Source organism: Pipistrellus hanaki, assembly GCF_964339955.1.
Source record: "Pipistrellus hanaki genome assembly, chromosome: 16".
Taxonomy (NCBI): Eukaryota; Metazoa; Chordata; class Mammalia; order Chiroptera; family Vespertilionidae; genus Pipistrellus; species Pipistrellus hanaki.
The window spans coordinates 49,164,459-49,186,641 of record NC_140518.1 but is presented as its reverse complement, the minus strand read 5'-3'; positions in this window follow the sequence as shown (position 1 = coordinate 49,186,641).

The window sequence follows — 22,183 nt, the reverse complement described above, 5'->3', positions numbered from 1 at the left end:
TCAATAAATGGTGTTGGGAAAATTGGACAGACACATGCAAAAGAATGAAACTAGATCACCAACTTACACCATTCACAAAAATAAACTCAAAATGGATACAGGACTTAAACATCAGACGGGAAACCATAAAAATACTAGAAGCATCCACAGGCAGCAAAATCTCAGACGTATGCCAAAAGAACTTCTTCACTGATACTACCCCTAGGGCAATGGAAGCTAAAGAGAAAATAAACAAATGGGACTACAGCAAAATAAAAAGCTTTTTTACAGCAAAAGAAACCATCAACAAAACAACAAGAAAGCCCACAGTGTGGGAGAACATATTTGCAAATGATACCACTGATAAAGGTTTAATCTCCAACATCTACAAACAGCTTATACAACTAAATAAAAGGAAGATAAATAATCCAATTAAAAAATGGGCAATGGACCTAAATAGAACATTTTCAAAAGAAGACAGAAGGAAGGCCAAAAGGCACATGAAAACATGCTCAAAGTCACTAATTGTCCGAGAGATGCAAATCAAAACAACAATGCGGTACCATCTCACACCTGTCAGAATGGCCAACATCAACAAATCAACAAACGACAAGTGTTGGCGAGGTTGCGGAGAAAAAGGAACCCTCGTGCACTGCTGGTGGGAATGTAGACTGGTGCAACCACTGTGGAGAACAGTGTGGAGTTTCCTCAAAAAACTGAAAATGGAACTCCCATTTGACCCAGTAATCCCACTTCTAGGAATATATCCCAAGAAACTAGAAACACCAATCAGAAAGGATATATGCACCCCTATGTTCATAGCAGCACAATCTACAATAGCCAGAATTTGGAAACAGCCTAAGTGTCCGTCAGCAGATGATTGGATCCAAAAACTTTGGTACATCTACACAATGGAATACTATGCGGCCATAAAAAATAAGGAATTCTCATCATTTGCAGCAAACTGGATGGAACTGGAGAACATCATGCTGAGTGAAATAAGCCAATCAATGAAAGAGAAACACCACATGACCTCACTCATTTGTGGATAACAAAGAGCATTATAAACTGATGAACCAAAAGATAGATATAGAGACAGTAAATCAACAAGTAGACTGTCAAATTACAGCGGGGAGGGGAGGAAGATCTGGGGGAGATAATAGATCAACCGAAGGACTTTTATACATGCATATAAATATAACCAATGGACACAAAACTCTGGGGAGGGAGGGGATGTGTGGGAGGGAGGGTGGGGGGCAAAAAAAAATCAATAAAATATATTAAAAAAAAAAAAAAAGTGGGCAAAGCTTATACTTGGACGAGAAGGCAGAACATAGGAAACTACATGAAAACATGGGTAATTCAGAGAAAATATAGGTAAACAGATGAGAACTCGTTTAGAACAGCTAATAGAGATTCTCCATGTAAGTTCTAAGTGTAGAAAAGGTAGCTAAGATCCTGGAAATCCTTAATTCGAGTTAAGATCACATGAAACACTGTATGAATCCTATATTCATTACTTAAAGGACACTAGAGTGATAAATGTGTGTAATACAAGGCAGAATACCATTGAAATATCGAAAGAAACAGGTTCGGCAGCTTTGGAAAGCCTTATACTTCACAGAAATGTAGTACTACACTCTATAGCACAGTTGAGAGACAATGTTCCCGAGCTGCCTCAGTTCCTAACATTGTGTAGGAAGTTGTTTGATAAAGTGGGCAAAGCTTATACTTGGACCAGAAGGCAGAATGCAGGAAACTACATGAAAACATGAACAGTTCAGAGAAAATGACTTTAAACCTATGAGAACTCGTTTAGAAAAGCTGAAGGAGATTCTCCAAGTCAGTTCTTAGTGTAGAAAAGGTAGCTAAATCCGGGAAATCCTTAATTCGAGTTAAGATAACATGAAAGACTGTATGAATTCTATATTCTTTACTTAAAGGAGACTGGAGTGGTAAATGTGTGTTATACAAGGCAGAATACCATTGAAAGGGAGAAAGAAACACGTTCGGCAGCTTTGGAAAGCCTTACACTTCACTGAAATGTAGTACTACACTCTATAACACAATTTAGAATAAATGTTCCCGAGCTGCCTCAGTTCATAACAGTGTGTAGGAAGTTGTTTGATAAAGTGGGCAAAGCTTATACTTGGACCAGAAGGACAATATAGGAAAGTACATGAAAACATGAATAGTTCAGAGAAAATGACTGTAAACAGATGAGAACTCGTTTAGAACAGCTGAAAGAGATTCTCCAAGTCAGTTCTAAGTGTTGAAAATGTAGCTAAGACCAGGAAATCCTTAATTCGAGTTAAGATCACATGAAACACTGTATGAATCTTATTTTCTTTACCTAAAGGAGACTAGAGTGGTAAATGTGTGTTATACAAAGCAGAATACTATTAAAATAGAGAAAGAAACACGTTCGGCAGCTTTGGAATGCCTTACACTTTACTGCAATGTAGTACTACACTCTATAACACAATTGAGAGACAATGTTCCTGAGCTGCCTCAGTTCATAACAGTATGTAGGAAGTTGTTTGATAAAGTGGGCAAAGCTTATACTTGGCCCAGAAGGCAGAATATAGGAAACTACATGAAAACATGAATAGTTCAGAGAAAATGACTGTAAACAGATGAGAACTCGTTTAGAACAGCTGAAATAGATTCTCCAAGTCAGTTCTTAGTGTAGAAAAGGTAGCTAAGATCTTGGAAATCCTTAATTCGAGTTAAGATCACATGAAACATTGTTTGAATTCTATATTCTTTATTTAAAGGAGACTGGAGTGGTAAATGTGTGTTATAGAAGGCAGAATACCATAGAAATAGAGAAAGAAACACGTTCGGCAGCTTTGGAAAGCCTTACACTTCACTGAAATGTAGTACTACACTCTATAACACAGTTGAGAGACAATGTTCCCGACCTGCCTCAGTTCATAACAGTGTGTAGGAAGTTTTTTATGAAGTTGGCAAAGCTTATACTTGGAACAGAAGACAGAATATTGGAAACTACATGAAAACATGAATAATTCAGAGAAAATGACTGTAAACAGATGAGAACTCGTTTAGAACAGCTGAAAGAGATTCTCCAAGTCAGTTCTTAGTGTAGAAAAGGTAGCTAAGATGCGGGAAATCCTTAATTCGAATTAAGATTACATGAAACACTGTATGAATCCTATATTCTTTACTTAAAGGAGACTGGAGTGGTAAATGTGTGTTATACAAGGCAGAATACCATTGAAATAGAGAAAGAAACACGTTCGGCAGCTTTGGAAAGCCTTACACTTCACTGAAATGTAGTACTACACTCTATAACACAGTTTAGAGTAAATGTTCCCAAGCTGCCTCAGTTCATTACAGTGTGTAGGAAGTTGTTTGATAAAGTGGGCAAAGCTTATACTTGGATCAGAAGGAGAATATAGGAATTACATGAAAACATGAATAGTTCAGAGAAAATGACTGTAAACAGATGAGAACTCGTTTAGAACAGCTAAAGAGATTGTCCAAGTCAGTTCTTAGTGTTGAAAAGGTAGCTAAGATCCAGGAAATCCTTAATTCGAGTTAAGATCACATGAAACACTGTATGAATCTTATATTCTTTACCTAAAGGAGACGAGACTGGTAAATGTGTGTTATACAAAGCAGAATGCCATTGAAATAAAGAAAGAAACACGTTCGGCAGCTTTGGAAAGCCTTACACTTCACTGAAATGTAGTACTACACTCTATAACACAGTTTAGAGTAAATGTTCCCGAGCTGCCTCAGTTCATTACAGTGTGTAGGAAGTTGTTTGATAAAGTGGGCAAAGCTTATACTTGGATCAGAAGGAGAATATAGGAAAGTACATGAAAACATGAATAGTTCAGAGAAAATGACTGTAAACAGATGAGAACTCGTTTAGAACAGCTGAAAGAGATTGTCCAAGTCAGTTCTTAGTGTTGAAAAGGTAGCTAAGATCCAGGAAATCCTTAATTCGAGTTAAGATCACATGAAACACTGTATGAATCTTATATTCTTTACCTAAAGGAGACTAGACTGGTAAATGTGTGTTATACAAAGCAGAATACCATTGAAATAAAGAAAGAAACACGTTCGGCAGCTTTGGAAAGCCTTACACTTCAATGAAATGTAGTACTACACTCTATAACATAATTGAGAGACAATGTTCCCAAGCTGCCTCTGTTCATAACAGTGTGTAGGAAGTTGTTTGTATATGTGGGCAAAGCTTATACATGGAATAGAAGGCAGAATATAGAAAACTACATGAAAACATGAATACTTCAGAGAAAATGACTGTAAACAAATGAGAACTCGTTTAGAACAGCTGAAGGAGGTTCTCCAAATCAGTTCTTAGTGTAGAAAAGGTAGCTAAGATACAGGAAATCCTTAATTCCTGTTAAGATCACATGAAACAATGTATGAATCCTATAATCTTTACTTTAAGGATACTAGAGTGGTAAATGTGTGTTATACAAGGCAGAATACTCTTGAAATAGAGAAAGAAACACCTTCTGCAGCTTCGGAAAGCCTTACACTTCACTGAAATGTAGTACTACACTCTATAACAGATTTGAGAGACAATATTCCCGAGCTGCCTCAGTTCATAACAGTGTGTAGGAAGTTGTTTGATAAAGTGGGCAAAGCTTATACTTGGACCAAAAGGCAGAATATAGGAAACTACATGAAGACATGGATAATTCAGAGAAAATGACTGTAAACAGATGAGAACTCGTTTAGAACAGCTGAAAGAGATTCTCCAAGTCAGTTCTTAGTGTAGAAAGGTAGCTAAGATCCGGGAAATCCTTAATTCGAGTTAAGATCACATGAAACACTGTATGAATACTATATTCATTACTTAAAGGACACTAGAGTGATAAATGTGTGTAATACAAGGCAGAATACCATTGAAATATCGAAAGAAACAGGTTCGGCAGCTTTGGAAAGCCTTATACTTCACAGAAATGTAGTACTACACTCTATAGCACAGTTGAGAGACAATGTTCCCGAGCTGCCTCAGTTCCTAACATTGTGTAGGAAGTTGTTTGATAAAGTGGGCAAAGCTTATACTTGGACCAGAAGGCAGAATGCAGGAAACTACATGAAAACATGACCAGTTCAGAGAAAATGACTTTAAACCTATGAGAACTCCTTGAGAAAAGCTGAAGGAGATTCTCCAAGTCAGTTCTTAGTGTAGAAAAGGTAGCTAAATCCGGGAAATCCTTAATTCGAGTTAAGATAACATGAAAGACTGTATGAATTCTATATTCTTTACTTATAGGAGACTGGAGTGGTAAATGTGTGTTATACAAGGCAGAATACCATTGAAAGGGAGAAAGAAACACGTTCGGCAGCTTTGGAAAGCCTTACACTTCACTGAAATGTAGTACTACACTCTATAACACAATTTAGAATAAATGTTCCCAAGCTGCCTCAGTTCATAACAGTGTGTAGGAAGTTGTTTGATAAAGTGGGCAAAGCTTATACTTGGACCAGAAGGACAATATAGGAAAGTACATGAAAACATGAATAGTTCAGAGAAAATGACTGTAAACAGATGAGAACTCGTTTAGAACAGCTGAAAGAGATTCTCCAAGTCAGTTCTAAGTGTTGAAAATGTAGCTAAGACCAGGAAATCCTTAATTCGAGTTAAGATCACATGAAACACTGTATGAATCTTATTTTCTTTACCTAAAGGAGACTAGAGTGGTAAATGGGTGTTATACAAAGCAGAATACTATTAAAATAGAGAAAGAAACACGTTCGACAGCTTTGGAATGCCTTACACTTTACTGCAATGTAGTACTACACTCTATAACACAATTGAGAGACAATGTTCCTGAGCTGCCTCAGTTCATAACAGTATGTAGGAAGTTGTTTGATAAAGTGGGCAAAGCTTATACTTGGCCCAGAAGGCAGAATATAGGAAACTACATGAAAACATGAATAGTTCAGAGAAAATGACTGTAAACAGATGAGAACTCGTTTAGAACAGCTGAAATAGATTCTCCAAGTCAGTTCTTAGTGTAGAAAAGGTAGCTAAGATCTTGGAAATCCTTAATTCGAGTTAAGATCACATGAAACATTGTTTGAATTCTATATTCTTTATTTAAAGGAGACTGGAGTGGTAAATGTGTGTTAAACAAGGCAGCATAACATTGAAATAGAGAAAGAAACACGTTCGGCAGCTTTGGAAAGCCTTACACTTCACTGCAATGTAGTACTACACTCTATAACACAGTTGAGAGACAATGTTCCCGAGCTGCCTCAGTTCATATCAGTGTGTAGGAAGTTTTTTATGAAGTTGGCAAAGCTTATACTTGGAACAGAAGACAGAATATTGGAAACTACATGAAAACATGAATAATTCAGAGAAAATGACTGTAAACAGATGAGAACTCGTTTAGAACAGCTGAAAGAGATTCTCCAAGTCAGTTCTTAGTGTAGAAAAGGTAGCTAAGATGCGGGAAATCCTTAATTCGAATTCAGATTACATGAAACACTGTATGAATCCTATATTCTTTACTTAAAGGAGACTGGAGTGGTAAATGTGTGTTATACAAGGCAGAATACCATTGAAATAGAGAAAGAAACACGTTCGGAAGCTTTGGAAAGCCTTACACTTCACTGAAATGTAGTACTACACTCTATAACACAGTTTAGAGTAAATGTTCCCAAGCTGCCTCAGTTCATTACAGTGTGTAGGAAGTTGTTTGATAAAGTGGGCAAAGCTTATACTTGGATCAGAAGGAGAATATAGGAAAGTACATGAAAACATGAATAGTTCAGAGAAAATGACTGTAAACAGATGAGAACTCGTTTAGAACAGCTAAAGAGATTGTCCAAGTCAGTTCTTAGTGTTGAAAAGGTAGCTAAGATCCAGGAAATCCTTAATTCGAGTTAAGATCACATGAAACACTGTATGAATCTTATATTCTTTACCTAAAGGAGACGAGACTGGTAAATGTGTGTTATACAAAGCAGAATGCCATTGAAATAAAGAAAGAAACACGTTCGGCAGCTTTGGAAAGCCTTACACTTCACTGAAATGTAGTACTACACTCTATAACACAGTTTAGAGTAAATGTTCCTGAGCTGCCTCAGTTCATTACAGTGTGTAGGAAGTTGTTTGATAAAGTGGGCAAAGCTTATACTTGGATCAGAAGGAGAATATAGGAAAGTACATGAAAACATGAATAGTTCAGAGAAAATGACTGTAAACAGATGAGAACTCGTTTAGAACAGCTGAAAGAGATTGTCCAAGTCAGTTCTTAGTGTTGAAAAGGTAGCTAAGATCCAGGAAATCCTTAATTCGAGTTAAGATCACATGAAACACTGTATGAATCTTATATTCTTTACCTAAAGGAGACTAGACTGGTAAATGTGTGTTATACAAAGCAGAATACCATTGAAATAAAGAAAGAAACACGTCCGGCAGCTTTGGAAAGCCTTACACTTCAATGAAATGTAGTACTACACTCTATAACATAATTGAGAGACAATGTTCCCGAGCTGCCTCTGTTCATAACAGTGTGTAGGAAGTTGTTTGTATATGTGGGCAAAGCTTATACATGGAATAGAAGGCAGAATATAGGAAACTACATGAAAACATGAATAATTCAGAGAAAATGACTGTAAAGAAATGAGAACTCGTTTAGAACAGCTGAAGGAGGTTCTCCAAATCAGTTCTTAGTGTAGAAAAGGTCGCTAAGATACAGGAAATCCTTAATTCCTGTTAAGATCACATGAAACAATGTATGAATCCTATAATCTTTACTTTAAGGATACTAGAGTGGTAAATGTGTGTTATACAAGGCAGAATACCATTGAAATAGAGAAAGAAACATGTTTGGCAGCTTTGGAAAGCCTTACACTTCCCTGAAATGTAGTACTACACTCTATAACACAGTTGAGAGACAATGTTCCCGTGATGCCTCAGTTCATAACACTGTGTAGGGATTTGTTTGATAAAGTGGGCAAAGCTTATACTGGGAAAGGAAGGCAGAATGTAGGAAACTACATGAAAACATGAATAATTCAGAGAAAATTACTGTAAACAGATGGGAACTCATTTAGAACAGCTGACGGCAATTCTCCAAGATCTGGGAAATCCTTAATTAGAGTTAAGATCACATGAAACAATGTATGAATCCTATAATCTTTACTTAAAGGAGACTAGAGTGGTAAATTTGTGTTATGCAAGGCAGAATACCATTGAAATAGAGAAAGAAACAAGTTTGGCAGCTTTGCAAAGCCTTACACTTCACTGAAATGTAGTACTACACTCTTTAACACAGTTGAGAGACAATATTCACGTGATGCCTCAGTTCATAACAGTGTGTAGGAAGTTGTTTGATAAAGTGGGCAAAGCTTATACTTGGCCCAGAAGGCAGAATATAGGACAGTACATGAAAACATGAATAGTTCAGAGAAAATGACTGTAAACAGATGAGAACTCGTTTAGAATAGATGAAAGAGATTCTCCAAGTCAGTTCTTAGTGTAGAAAAGGTAGCTAACATCCGGGAAATCCTTACTTCTAGTTAAGATCACATGAAACACTGTATGAATCCTACATTCTATACTTAAAGGAGACTAGAGTGGTAAATGTGTGTTATAATAAGCAGAATACCATTGAAGTAGAGAGAGAAATAGGTTTTGCAGCTTTGGAAAGCTTTACACTTCACTGAAATGTAGTACTACACTCTATAACATAATTGAGAGACAATGTTCCCGAGCTGCCTCTGTTCATAACAGTGTGTAGGAAGTTGTTTGTATATGTGGGCAAAGCTTATACATGGACCAGAAGGCAGAATAAAGGAAACTACATGAAAACATGAAGAATTCAGTGACAATGACTGTAAACAGATGACAACTTCTTCAGTACAGCTGAAAGAGATTCTCCAAGTCAGTTCTTAGTGTAGAAAAGGTAGCTGAGATCCGGGAAATCCTTAATTCGAGTTAAGATCACAGGAAACACTGTATGAATCCTATATTCTTTACTTAAAGAAGACTAGAGTGGTAAATGTGTGTTATTCAAGGCAGAATACCATTGAAATAGAGAAAGAAACACGTTCGGCAGCTTTGGAAAGCCTTACACTTCACTGAAATGTAGTACTGCACTGTATAACACAGTTGAGAGACAATGTTCCTGAGCTGCCTCAGTTCATAAAAGTGTGTAGGAAGTTGTTTGATAAAGTGGGCAAAGCTTATACTTGGACCAGAAGGCAGAATATAGGAAACTACATGAAGACATGGATAAATCAGAGAAAATTACTGTAAACAGATGAGAACTCGTTTAGAACAGCTGAAGGAGATTCTCCAAGTCAGTTCTTAGTGTAGAAAAGGTAGCTAAGATCCGGTAAATCCTTAATTTGAGTTAAGATCACATGAAACACTGTATGAATCCTATATTCTTTACCTAAAGGACACTAGAGTGGTAAATGTTTGTTATACAAGGAAGAATACCATTGAAATAGAGAAAGAAACACGTTCGGCAGCTTTGGAAAGCCTTACACTTCACTGAAATGTAGTACTACACTCCATAACACTGTTGAGAGACAATGTTCCCGAGCTGCCTCAGTTCATAACAGTGTGCAGGAAGTTGTTTGATAAAGTGGGCAAAGCTTATACTTGGCCCAGAAGGCAGAATATAGGAAACTACATGAAAAAGTGACTAATGCAGAGAAAATTACTGTAAACAGATGAGAATTCGTTTAGAACAGCTGAAGGATATTCTCCAAGTCAGTTCTTAGTGTAGAAAAGGTAGCTAAGATCCGGGAAATCCTTAATTCAAGTTAAGATCAAATGAAAGACTGTATGAATCCTATATTCTTTACTTAAAGGAGACTAGAGTGGTAAATGTGTGTTATACAAGGCAGAATACCATTGAAATAGAGAAAGAAACATGTTTGGCAGCTTTGGAAAGCCTTACACTTCACTGAAATGTAGTACTACACTCTATAACACAGTTGAGAGACAATGTTCCCGTGATGCCTCAGTTCATAACAGTGTGTAGGAAGTTGTTTGATAAAGTGGGCAAAGCTTATACTGGGAAAGGAAGGCAGAATGTTGGAAAATACATGAAAACATGACTAATGCAGAGAAAATTACTGTAAACAGATGAGAACTCGTTTAGAACAGCTGAAGGCAATTCTCCAAGTCAGTTCTTATTGTAGAAAAGGTGCCTAAGATCCGGGAAATCCTTAATTCGAGTTAAGATCACATGAAACACTGTATGAATCCTATATTTTTACTTAAAGGAGACTACAGTGGTAAATGTGTTACACAAGGCAGAATACCATTGAAATAGAGAAAGAAACACGTTCTGCAGCTTTGGAAAGCCTTACACTTCACTGAAATGGAGTACTACACTCTATAACACAGTTGAGAGACAATGTTCCCGAGCTGCCTCAGTTCATAACAGTGTGTAGGCAGTTGTTTGATAAAGTGCGCAAAGCTTATACTTGTACCAGAAGGCAGAATAGAGGAAACTACATGAAAACATGGATAATTCAGAGAAAATGACTGTAAACAGATGAGAACTCGTTTAGAAGAGCTAAAGGATATTCTCCAAGTCAGTTCTTAGTGTAGAAAAGGTAGCTAAGATCCGGGAAATCCTTAATTCAAGTTAAGATCAAATGAAAGACTGTATGAATGCTATATTCTTTACTTAAAGGAGACTAGAGTGGTAAATGTGTGTTCTACAAAGCAGAATACCATTGTAATAGAGAAAGAAACAGGTTTGGCAGCTTTGGAAAGCCTTACACTTCACTGAAATATAGTACTACACTCTATATCATAGTTGGGAGACAATATTCCCGTGCTGCCTGTTCATAACAGTGTGTAGGAAGTTGTTTGTATATGTGGGCAAAGCTTATACATGGACCAGAAGGCACAATGCAGGAAACTACATGAAAACATGAATAATTCGGAGAAAATGACAGTAAACAGATGAGAACTCGTTCAGAACAGCTGAAGGAGGTTCTCCAAGTCAGTTCTTAGTGTAGAAAAGCTAGCTAAGATCCGGGATATCCTTAATTCGAGTTAAGATAACATGAAAAACTGTATGAATCCTATATTCTTTACCTAAAGGACACTACAGTGGTAAACGTTTGTTATACATGGCAGAATACCATTGAAATAGAGAAAGAAACAAGTTCGGCAGCTTTGGAAAGCCTTACACTTCACTGAAATGTAGTACTACACTCCATAACACAGTTTAGAGACAATGTTCCCGAGCTGCCTCAGTTCATAACAGTGTTTAGGAAGTTGTTTGATAAAGTGGGCAAAGCATATACTTGGCCCAGAAGGCAGAATATAGGAAACTGCATGAAAACATGAACAGTTCAGAGAAAATGACTTTAATCCTATGAGAACTCATTTAGAAAAGCTGAAGGAGATTCTCCAAGTCAGTTCTTAGTGTAGAAAAGGTAGCTAAATCCGGGAAATCCTTAATTCGAGTTAAGATCACATGAAAGACTGTATGAATTCTATATTCTTTACTTAAAAGAGACTAGAGTGGTTAATGTGTGTTATACAAGGCAGAATACCATTGAAATAGAGAAAGAAACACGTTCTGCAGCTTTGGAAAGCCTTACACTTCACTGAAATGGAGTACTACACTCTATAACACAGTTGGGAGACAATGTTCCCGAGCTGCCTCAGTTCATAACAGTGTGTCGGAGGTTGTTTGATAAAGTGGGCAAAACTTATACTGGGAAAGGAAAGCAGAATGTAGGAAACTACATGAAAACATGACTAATGCAGAGAAAATTACTGTAAACAGATGAGAATTCGTTTAGAACAGCTGAAGGAGATTCTCCAAGTCAGTTCTTATTGTAGAAAACGTACCTAAGATCCGGGAAATCCTTAATTCGAGTTAAGATCACATTAAACACTGTATGAATCCTATATTTTTACTTAATGGAGACTACAGTGGTAAATGTGTGTTCTACAAAGCAGAATACCATTGTAATAGAGAAAGAAACAGGTTTGGCAGCTTTGGAAAGCCTTACACTTCACTGAAATATAGTACTACACTCTATATCATAGTTGGGAGACAATGTTCCCGTGCTGCCTCTGTTCATAACTGTGTGTAGGAAGTTGTTTGTATATGTGGGCAAAGCTTATACATGGACCAGAAGGCAGAATCCAGGAAACTACATGAAAACATGAATAATTCAGAGAAAATGACAGTAAACAGATGAGAACTCATTCAGAACAGCTGAAGGAGGTTCTCCAAGTCAGTTCTTAGTGTAGAAAAGGTAGCTAAGATCCGGGAAATCCTTAATTTGAGTTAAGATCACATGAAACACTGTATGTATCCTATATTCTTTACTTAAAGGACACTACAGTGGTAAATGTGTGTTATACAAAGCAGAATACCATTGAAATAGAGAAAGAAACAGGTTTGGCAGCTTTGGAAAGCCTTCCACTTCACTGAAATGTAGTACTACACTCTATAACATAGTTGAGAGACAATGTTCCCGAGCTTCCTCTGTTCATAACAGTGTGTAGGAAGTTGTTTGTATATGTGGGCAAAGCTTATACATGGACCAGATGGAAGAATATAGGAAACTACATGAAAACATGAATAATTCATAGAAAATGACTGTAAACAGATGAGAACTCGTGTAGAACAGCTGAAGGAGATTCTCAAGTCAGTTCTTAGTGTAGAAAAGCTAGCTAAGATCCGGGATATCCTTAATTCGAGTTAAGATAACATGAAAAACTGTATGAATCCTATATTCTTTACCTAAGGGACACTAGAGTGGTAAATGTTTGTTATACAAGGAAGAATACCATTGAAATAGAGAAAGAAACACGTTCGGCAGCTTTGGAAAGCCTTACACTTCACTGAAATGTAGTACTACACTCTATAACACAATTTAGAATAAATGTTCCCGAGCTGCCTCAGTTCATAACAGTGTGTAGGAAGTTGTTTGATAAAGTGGGCAAAGCTTATACTTGGACCAGAAGGACAATATAGGAAAGTACATGAAAACATGAATAGTTCAGAGAAAATGACTGTAAACAGATGAGAACTCGTTTAGAACAGCTGAAAGAGATTCTCCAAGTCAGTTCTAAGTGTTGAAAATGTAGCTAAGACCAGGAAATCCTTAATTCGAGTTAAGATCACATGAAACACTGTATGAATCTTATTTTCTTTACCTAAAGGAGACTAGAGTGGTAAATGTGTGTTATACAAAGCAGAATACTATTAAAATAGAGAAAGAAACACGTTCGGCAGCTTTGGAATGCCTTACACTTTACTGCAATGTAGTACTACACTCTATAACACAATTGAGAGACAATGTTCCTGAGCTGCCTCAGTTCATAACAGTATGTAGGAAGTTGTTTGATAAAGTGGGCAAAGCTTATACTTGGCCCAGAAGGCAGAATATAGGAAACTACATGAAAACATGAATAGTTCAGAGAAAATGACTGTAAACAGATGAGAACTCGTTTAGAACAGCTGAAATAGATTCTCCAAGTCAGTTCTTAGTGTAGAAAAGGTAGCTAAGATCTTGGAAATCCTTAATTCGAGTTAAGATCACATGAAACATTGTTTGAATTCTATATTCTTTATTTAAAGGAGACTGGAGTGGTAAATGTGTGTTAAACAAGGCAGCATAACATTGAAATAGAGAAAGAAACACGTTCGGCAGCTTTGGAAAGCCTTACACTTCACTGCAATGTAGTACTACACTCTATAACACAGTTGAGAGACAATGTTCCCGAGCTGCCTCAGTTCATAACAGTGTGTAGGAAGTTTTTTATGAAGTTGGCAAAGCTTATACTTGGAACAGAAGACAGAATATTGGAAACTACATGAAAACATGAATAATTCAGAGAAAATGACTGTAAACAGATGAGAACTCGTTTAGAACAGCTGAAAGAGATTCTCCAAGTCAGTTCTTAGTGTAGAAAAGGTAGCTAAGATGCGGGAAATCCTTAATTCGAATTAAGATTACATGAAACACTGTATGAATCCTATATTCTTTACTTAAAGGAGACTGGAGTGGTAAATGTGTGTTATACAAGGCAGAATACCATTGAAATAGAGAAAGAAACACGTTCGGCAGCTTTGGAAAGCCTTACACTTCACTGAAATGTAGTACTACACTCTATAACATAATTGAGAGACAATGTTCCCGAGCTGCCTCTGTTCATAACAGTGTGTAGGAAGTTGTTTGTATATGTGGGCAAAGCTTATACATGGAATAGAAGGCAGAATATAGGAAACTACATGAAAACATGAATAATTCAGAGAAAATGACTGTAAAGAAATGAGAACTCGTTTAGAACAGCTGAAGGAGGTTCTCCAAATCAGTTCTTAGTGTAGAAAAGGTCGCTAAGATACAGGAAATCCTTAATTCCTGTTAAGATCACATGAAACAATGTATGAATCCTATAATCTTTACTTTAAGGATACTAGAGTGGTAAATGTGTGTTATACAAGGCAGAATACCATTGAAATAGAGAAAGAAACATGTTTGGCAGCTTTGGAAAGCCTTACACTTCCCTGAAATGTAGTACTACACTCTATAACACAGTTGAGAGACAATGTTCCCGTGATGCCTCAGTTCATAACACTGTGTAGGGATTTGTTTGATAAAGTGGGCAAAGCTTATACTGGGAAAGGAAGGCAGAATGTAGGAAACTACATGAAAACATGAATAATTCAGAGAAAATTACTGTAAACAGATGGGAACTCATTTAGAACAGCTGACGGCAATTCTCCAAGATCTGGGAAATCCTTAATTAGAGTTAAGATCACATGAAACAATGTATGAATCCTATAATCTTTACTTAAAGGAGACTAGAGTGGTAAATTTGTGTTATGCAAGGCAGAATACCATTGAAATAGAGAAAGAAACAAGTTTGGCAGCTTTGCAAAGCCTTACACTTCACTGAAATGTAGTACTACACTCTTTAACACAGTTGAGAGACAATATTCACGTGATGCCTCAGTTCATAACAGTGTGTAGGAAGTTGTTTGATAAAGTGGGCAAAGCTTATACTTGGCCCAGAAGGCAGAATATAGGACAGTACATGAAAACATGAATAGTTCAGAGAAAATGACTGTAAACAGATGAGAACTCGTTTAGAATAGATGAAAGAGATTCTCCAAGTCAGTTCTTAGTGTAGAAAAGGTAGCTAACATCCGGGAAATCCTTACTTCTAGTTAAGATCACATGAAACACTGTATGAATCCTACATTCTATACTTAAAGGAGACTAGAGTGGTAAATGTGTGTTATAATAAGCAGAATACCATTGAAGTAGAGAGAGAAATAGGTTTTGCAGCTTTGGAAAGCTTTACACTTCACTGAAATGTAGTACTACACTCTATAACATAATTGAGAGACAATGTTCCCGAGCTGCCTCTGTTCATAACAGTGTGTAGGAAGTTGTTTGTATATGTGGGCAAAGCTTATACATGGACCAGAAGGCAGAATAAAGGAAACTACATGAAAACATGAAGAATTCAGTGACAATGACTGTAAACAGATGACAACTTCTTCAGTACAGCTGAAAGAGATTCTCCAAGTCAGTTCTTAGTGTAGAAAAGGTAGCTGAGATCCGGGAAATCCTTAATTCGAGTTAAGATCACAGGAAACACTGTATGAATCCTATATTCTTTACTTAAAGAAGACTAGAGTGGTAAATGTGTGTTATTCAAGGCAGAATACCATTGAAATAGAGAAAGAAACACGTTCGGCAGCTTTGGAAAGCCTTACACTTCACTGAAATGTAGTACTGCACTGTATAACACAGTTGAGAGACAATGTTCCTGAGCTGCCTCAGTTCATAAAAGTGTGTAGGAAGTTGTTTGATAAAGTGGGCAAAGCTTATACTTGGACCAGAAGGCAGAATATAGGAAACTACATGAAGACATGGATAAATCAGAGAAAATTACTGTAAACAGATGAGAACTCGTTTAGAACAGCTGAAGGAGATTCTCCAAGTCAGTTCTTAGTGTAGAAAAGGTAGCTAAGATCCGGTAAATCCTTAATTTGAGTTAAGATCACATGAAACACTGTATGAATCCTATATTCTTTACCTAAAGGACACTAGAGTGGTAAATGTTTGTTATACAAGGAAGAATACCATTGAAATAGAGAAAGAAACACGTTCGGCAGCTTTGGAAAGCCTTACACTTCACTGAAATGTAGTACTACACTCCATAACACTGTTGAGAGACAATGTTCCCGAGCTGCCTCAGTTCATAACAGTGTGCAGGAAGTTGTTTGATAAAGTGGGCAAAGCTTATACTTGGCCCAGAAGGCAGAATATAGGAAACTACATGAAAAAGTGACTAATGCAGAGAAAATTACTGTAAACAGATGAGAATTCGTTTAGAACAGCTGAAGGATATTCTCCAAGTCAGTTCTTAGTGTAGAAAAGGTAGCTAAGATCCGGGAAATCCTTAATTCAAGTTAAGATCAAATGAAAGACTGTATGAATCCTATATTCTTTACTTAAAGGAGACTAGAGTGGTAAATGTGTGTTATACAAGGCAGAATACCATTGAAATAGAGAAAGAAACATGTTTGGCAGCTTTGGAAAGCCTTACACTTCACTGAAATGTAGTACTACACTCTATAACACAGTTGAGAGACAATGTTCCCGTGATGCCTCAGTTCATAACAGTGTGTAGGAAGTTGTTTGATAAAGTGGGCAAAGCTTATACTGGGAAAGGAAGGCAGAATGTTGGAAAATACATGAAAACATGACTAATGCAGAGAAAATTACTGTAAACAGATGAGAACTCGTTTAGAACAGCTGAAGGCAATTCTCCAAGTCAGTTCTTATTGTAGAAAAGGTGCCTAAGATCCGGGAAATCCTTAATTCGAGTTAAGATCACATGAAACACTGTATGAATCCTATATTTTTACTTAAAGGAGACTACAGTGGTAAATGTGTTACACAAGGCAGAATACCATTGAAATAGAGAAAGAAACACGTTCTGCAGCTTTGGAAAGCCTTACACTTCACTGAAATGGAGTACTACACTCTATAACACAGTTGAGAGACAATGTTCCCGAGCTGCCTCAGTTCATAACAGTGTGTAGGCAGTTGTTTGATAAAGTGCGCAAAGCTTATACTTGTACCAGAAGGCAGAATAGAGGAAACTACATGAAAACATGGATAATTCAGAGAAAATGACTGTAAACAGATGAGAACTCGTTTAGAAGAGCTAAAGGATATTCTCCAAGTCAGTTCTTAGTGTAGAAAAGGTAGCTAAGATCCGGGAAATCCTTAATTCAAGTTAAGATCAAATGAAAGACTGTATGAATGCTATATTCTTTACTTAAAGGAGACTAGAGTGGTAAATGTGTGTTCTACAAAGCAGAATACCATTGTAATAGAGAAAGAAACAGGTTTGGCAGCTTTGGAAAGCCTTACACTTCACTGAAATATAGTACTACACTCTATATCATAGTTGGGAGACAATATTCCCGTGCTGCCTGTTCATAACAGTGTGTAGGAAGTTGTTTGTATATGTGGGCAAAGCTTATACATGGACCAGAAGGCACAATGCAGGAAACTACATGAAAACATGAATAATTCGGAGAAAATGACAGTAAACAGATGAGAACTCGTTCAGAACAGCTGAAGGAGGTTCTCCAAGTCAGTTCTTAGTGTAGAAAAGCTAGCTAAGATCCGGGATATCCTTAATTCGAGTTAAGATAACATGAAAAACTGTATGAATCCTATATTCTTTACCTAAAGGACACTACAGTGGTAAACGTTTGTTATACATGGCAGAATACCATTGAAATAGAGAAAGAAACAAGTTCGGCAGCTTTGGAAAGCCTTACACTTCACTGAAATGTAGTACTACACTCCATAACACAGTTTAGAGACAATGTTCCCGAGCTGCCTCAGTTCATAACAGTGTTTAGGAAGTTGTTTGATAAAGTGGGCAAAGCATATACTTGGCCCAGAAGGCAGAATATAGGAAACTGCATGAAAACATGAACAGTTCAGAGAAAATGACTTTAATCCTATGAGAACTCATTTAGAAAAGCTGAAGGAGATTCTCCAAGTCAGTTCTTAGTGTAGAAAAGGTAGCTAAATCCGGGAAATCCTTAATTCGAGTTAAGATCACATGAAAGACTGTATGAATTCTATATTCTTTACTTAAAAGAGACTAGAGTGGTTAATGTGTGTTATACAAGGCAGAATACCATTGAAATAGAGAAAGAAACACGTTCTGCAGCTTTGGAAAGCCTTACACTTCACTGAAATGGAGTACTACACTCTATAACACAGTTGGGAGACAATGTTCCCGAGCTGCCTCAGTTCATAACAGTGTGTCGGAAGTTGTTTGATAAAGTGGGCAAAACTTATACTGGGAAAGGAAAGCAGAATGTAGGAAACTACATGAAAACATGACTAATGCAGAGAAAATTACTGTAAACAGATGAGAATTCGTTTAGAACAGCTGAAGGAGATTCTCCAAGTCAGTTCTTATTGTAGAAAACGTACCTAAGATCCGGGAAATCCTTAATTCGAGTTAAGATCACATTAAACACTGTATGAATCCTATATTTTTACTTAATGGAGACTACAGTGGTAAATGTGTGTTCTACAAAGCAGAATACCATTGTAATAGAGAAAGAAACAGGTTTGGCAGCTTTGGAAAGCCTTACACTTCACTGAAATATAGTACTACACTCTATATCATAGTTGGGAGACAATGTTCCCGTGCTGCCTCTGTTCATAACTGTGTGTAGGAAGTTGTTTGTATATGTGGGCAAAGCTTATACATGGACCAGAAGGCAGAATCCAGGAAACTACATGAAAACATGAATAATTCAGAGAAAATGACAGTAAACAGATGAGAACTCATTCAGAACAGCTGAAGGAGGTTCTCCAAGTCAGTTCTTAGTGTAGAAAAGGTAGCTAAGATCCGGGAAATCCTTAATTTGAGTTAAGATCACATGAAACACTGTATGTATCCTATATTCTTTACTTAAAGGACACTACAGTGGTAAATGTGTGTTATACAAAGCAGAATACCATTGAAATAGAGAAAGAAACAGGTTTGGCAGCTTTGGAAAGCCTTCCACTTCACTGAAATGTAGTACTACACTCTATAACATAGTTGAGAGACAATGTTCCCGAGCTTCCTCTGTTCATAACAGTGTGTAGGAAGTTGTTTGTATATGTGGGCAAAGCTTATACATGGACCAGATGGAAGAATATAGGAAACTACATGAAAACATGAATAATTCATAGAAAATGACTGTAAACAGATGAGAACTCGTGTAGAACAGCTGAAGGAGATTCTCAAGTCAGTTCTTAGTGTAGAAAAGCTAGCTAAGATCCGGGATATCCTTAATTCGAGTTAAGATAACATGAAAAACTGTATGAATCCTATATTCTTTACCTAAGGGACACTAGAGTGGTAAATGTTTGTTATACAAGGAAGAATACCATTGAAATAGAGAAAGAAACACGTTCGGCAGCTTTGGAAAGCCTTACACTTCACTGAAATGTAGTACTACACTCTATAACACAATTTAGAATAAATGTTCCCGAGCTGCCTCAGTTCATAACAGTGTGTAGGAAGTTGTTTGATAAAGTGGGCAAAGCTTATACTTGGACCAGAAGGACAATATAGGAAAGTACATGAAAACATGAATAGTTCAGAGAAAATGACTGTAAACAGATGAGAACTCGTTTAGAACAGCTGAAAGAGATTCTCCAAGTCAGTTCTAAGTGTTGAAAATGTAGCTAAGACCAGGAAATCCTTAATTCGAGTTAAGATCACATGAAACACTGTATGAATCTTATTTTCTTTACCTAAAGGAGACTAGAGTGGTAAATGTGTGTTATACAAAGCAGAATACTATTAAAATAGAGAAAGAAACACGTTCGGCAGCTTTGGAATGCCTTACACTTTACTGCAATGTAGTACTACACTCTATAACACAATTGAGAGACAATGTTCCTGAGCTGCCTCAGTTCATAACAGTATGTAGGAAGTTGTTTGATAAAGTGGGCAAAGCTTATACTTGGCCCAGAAGGCAGAATATAGGAAACTACATGAAAACATGAATAGTTCAGAGAAAATGACTGTAAACAGATGAGAACTCGTTTAGAACAGCTGAAATAGATTCTCCAAGTCAGTTCTTAGTGTAGAAAAGGTAGCTAAGATCTTGGAAATCCTTAATTCGAGTTAAGATCACATGAAACATTGTTTGAATTCTATATTCTTTATTTAAAGGAGACTGGAGTGGTAAATGTGTGTTAAACAAGGCAGCATAACATTGAAATAGAGAAAGAAACACGTTCGGCAGCTTTGGAAAGCCTTACACTTCACTGCAATGTAGTACTACACTCTATAACACAGTTGAGAGACAATGTTCCCGAGCTGCCTCAGTTCATAACAGTGTGTAGGAAGTTTTTTATGAAGTTGGCAAAGCTTATACTTGGAACAGAAGACAGAATATTGGAAACTACATGAAAACATGAATAATTCAGAGAAAATGACTGTAAACAGATGAGAACTCGTTTAGAACAGCTGAAAGAGATTCTCCAAGTCAGTTCTTAGTGTAGAAAAGGTAGCTAAGATGCGGGAAATCCTTAATTCGAATTAAGATTACATGAAACACTGTATGAATCCTATATTCTTTACTTAAAGGAGACTGGAGTGGTAAATGTGTGTTATACAAGGCAGAATACCATTGAAATAGAGAAAGAAACACGTTCGGCAGCTTTGGAAAGCCTTACACTTCACTGAAATGTAGTACTACACTCTATAACACAGTTTAGAGTAAATGTTCCCAAGCTGCCTCAGTTCATTACAGTGTGTAGGAAGTTGTTTGATAAAGTGGGCAAAGCTTATACTTGGATCAGAAGGAGAATATAGGAAAGTACATGAAAACATGAATAGTTCAGAGAAAATGACTGTAAACAGATGAGAACTCGTTTAGAACAGCTAAAGAGATTGTCCAAGTCAGTTCTTAGTGTTGAAAAGGTAGCTAAGATCCAGGAAATCCTTAATTCGAGTTAAGATCACATGAAACACTGTATGAATCTTATATTCTTTACCTAAAGGAGACGAGACTGGTAAATGTGTGTTATACAAAGCAGAATGCCATTGAAATAAAGAAAGAAACACGTTCGACAGCTTTGGAAAGCCTTACACTTCACTGAAATGTAGTACTACACTCTATAACACAGTTTAGAGTAAATGTTCCTGAGCTGCCTCAGTTCATTACAGTGTGTAGGAAGTTGTTTGATAAAGTGGGCAAAGCTTATACTTGGATCAGAAGGAGAATATAGGAAAGTACATGAAAACATGAATAGTTCAGAGAAAATGACTGTAAACAGATGAGAACTCGTTTAGAACAGCTGAAAGAGATTGTCCAAGTCAGTTCTTAGTGTTGAAAAGGTAGCTAAGATCCAGGAAATCCTTAATTCGAGTTAAGATCACATGAAACACTGTATGAATCTTATATTCTTTACCTAAAGGAGACTAGACTGGTAAATGTGTGTTATACAAAGCAGAATACCATTGAAATAAAGAAAGAAACACGTTCGGCAGCTTTGGAAAGCCTTACACTTCAATGAAATGTAGTACTACACTCTATAACATAATTGAGAGACAATGTTCCCGAGCTGCCTCTGTTCATAACAGTGTGTAGGAAGTTGTTTGTATATGTGGGCAAAGCTTATACATGGAATAGAAGGCAGAATATAGGAAACTACATGAAAACATGAATAATTCAGAGAAAATGACTGTAAACAAATGAGAACTCGTTTAGAACAGCTGAAGGAGGTTCTCCAAATCAGTTCTTAGTGTAGAAAAGGTAGCTAAGATACAGGAAATCCTTAATTCCTGTTAAGATCACATGAAACAATGTATGAATCCTATAATCTTTACTTTAAGGATACTAGAGTGGTAAATGTGTGTTATACAAGGCAGAATACTCTTGAAATAGAGAAAGAAACACCTTCTGCAGCTTCGGAAAGCCTTACACTTCACTGAAATGTAGTACTACACTCTATAACAGATTTGAGAGACAATATTCCCGAGCTGCCTCAGTTCATAACAGTTTGTAGGAAGTTGTTTGATAAAGTGGGCAAAGCTTATACTTGGACCAAAAGGCAGAATATAGGAAACTACATGAAGACATGGATAATTCAGAGAAAATGACTGTAAACAGATGAGAACTCGTTTAGAACA